The 1856-nt window shown below is 38.7% G+C and overlaps 1 non-coding gene across 1 annotated transcript; it reads left to right on the forward strand.

The window, feature by feature from the left end:
- Nucleotides 1–915: 915 nt before the first annotated feature.
- LOC139177815 (U6 spliceosomal RNA) lies at nucleotides 916–1019 on the forward strand. The gene has a single exon (XR_011562283.1). It is a non-coding gene; the product is annotated as a U6 spliceosomal RNA (small nuclear RNA).
- Nucleotides 1020–1856: the final 837 nt, after the last annotated feature.

A 1856-nucleotide genomic window follows, 5' to 3' on the forward strand; every position in this document is an offset into this window, starting at 1 on the left:
TACATATTCTGCAAGTCCTTTGTCAAATACATTTTGCAAATATTTTCTCACAGCTTAAGTCTTGTCTAGGCTCCCCTGGTGGCTCAGCTGGTAAAGAACCCACCAGCAGTGCGGGAGACCCAGGTTTGATCCCTGGTTTGGGAAGATCCCCTGGAGAAAGCAATGACTACCTTCATGGCATTCACTTCATGGCAAATAGATGGGGAAACAGTGGAAACAATGACAGACTTTATTTTAGGGGGCTCCAAAATCACTGCAGATGGTGACTGCAGCAATGAAATTAAAAGACACTTGCTCCTTGGAAGAAAAGCTATGACCAACCTAGACAGCATAATAAAAACCAGAGACAGTACTTTGTCAAGGTCCATGTTGTCAAAGCTATGGTTTTTCCAGTGGTCATGTACGGATGTGAGAGTTGGACTGTGAAGAAAGCTGAGCGCTGAAGAATTGATGCTTTTGAACTGTGGCATTGGAGAAGACTCTTGAGAGTCCCTTGGACTGCAAGGAGGTCCAACCAGTCCATGTGGGGGAGATCAGTCCTGGGTGTTCATTGGAAGGACTGATGCTGAACCTGAAACTCCAGTACTTTGGCCACCTGATGAGAAGAACTGATTCATTGGAAAATACCCTGATGCTGGGAAAGATTGAAGGCAGGAGGAAAAGGGGACGACAGAAGATGAGATGGTTGGATGGCATCACCGACTCAATGGACATGAGTTTGAGTAAGCTCTGGGAGTTGATAATGGACAGGGAGGTCTGGCGTGCTGCAGTTCATGGGGTTGAAAAGAGTTAGGCATGACTGAATGACTGAACTGACGGAAGTCTTGTCTATACTACACCAAATGGTGTATTTTGATGAGCAGATTTCACTTTTGCGAAGTCTAATTCTTCAAACTTTTAAAAAGTAGTCATTTCATGCTCACTTTGGTAGCACATATACTAAAATTGAAATGATAATGAGCTTAGCATGGCCCCTGAGCAAGGATGACATGCAAATTCGTGAAGGGTTCCATAACTTAAAAAAAAGTTATTTCTCTCTATGATCTTTTTAAAGATACCTTTGCCTACCTCCAAGTCTCAAAGACATTCTCCTATATTTTCTTCTAGAATTTTAACTTTTGATTGAAGTCTATGATTCATTACAAATCAAGTTTTGTGAATGGTGTGATGGAGGGAATAATTAATTTTTTTATATTAATTTTCAGTTGTTCTAAAATGAACCATTAAAAAGACTTTCCTTTTCCCTTTGGATTGCTTTGGTGACTTTATAAAAAAAATCAAATGTCTGTTTAATTGTGAGTCTATTTCTGTTTTCTTTTCTATTCCATTGTCATTTACCTTATGATAATGCTGCAATATTCAATTACTGTAGTCTTGTAATTCATAATGACAGGTAGGCAAATTCTCCACTTTGTTCTTCCTTTAAGATGCTTTAGACATCCTAGGTCCTTTGCATTTCCATAAAAATTTTAGAATCAACATGTCAATTTTTAGGAAAGAATCTGCTGGGATTATGATTGAGATTGAATTGCATCTAAAAATCATTTTGGAGGAAACTGGCATCTCAACAATATCGAGTCTTCCAATCCATGAATATAGCACTCCATTTCTTTAGGACTTCTAGAATTTCTTTCAGCAATATGTTGGGTTTTTTTTTTTTTTTTTTCCTCAGCCATATTTTATAGACTTCAGTGCTGAGGTCTTACACATAATTTGTGAAATTTTTCCCAAAGTAGTTAATGTTGTTTTAAAAAATTCTATTGCAAGGATTTCCCTGGTGGTCCAGTGATTGGGACTCTGTGCTTCCACTGTAGCGAGCCAGGGTTTGATCCCTGGTTGGGGAACTAAGATCAAAA

The sequence above is a fragment of the Bos indicus genome, chromosome 19, assembly GCF_029378745.1.
Source record: "Bos indicus isolate NIAB-ARS_2022 breed Sahiwal x Tharparkar chromosome 19, NIAB-ARS_B.indTharparkar_mat_pri_1.0, whole genome shotgun sequence".
Taxonomy (NCBI): domain Eukaryota; kingdom Metazoa; phylum Chordata; class Mammalia; order Artiodactyla; family Bovidae; genus Bos; species Bos indicus.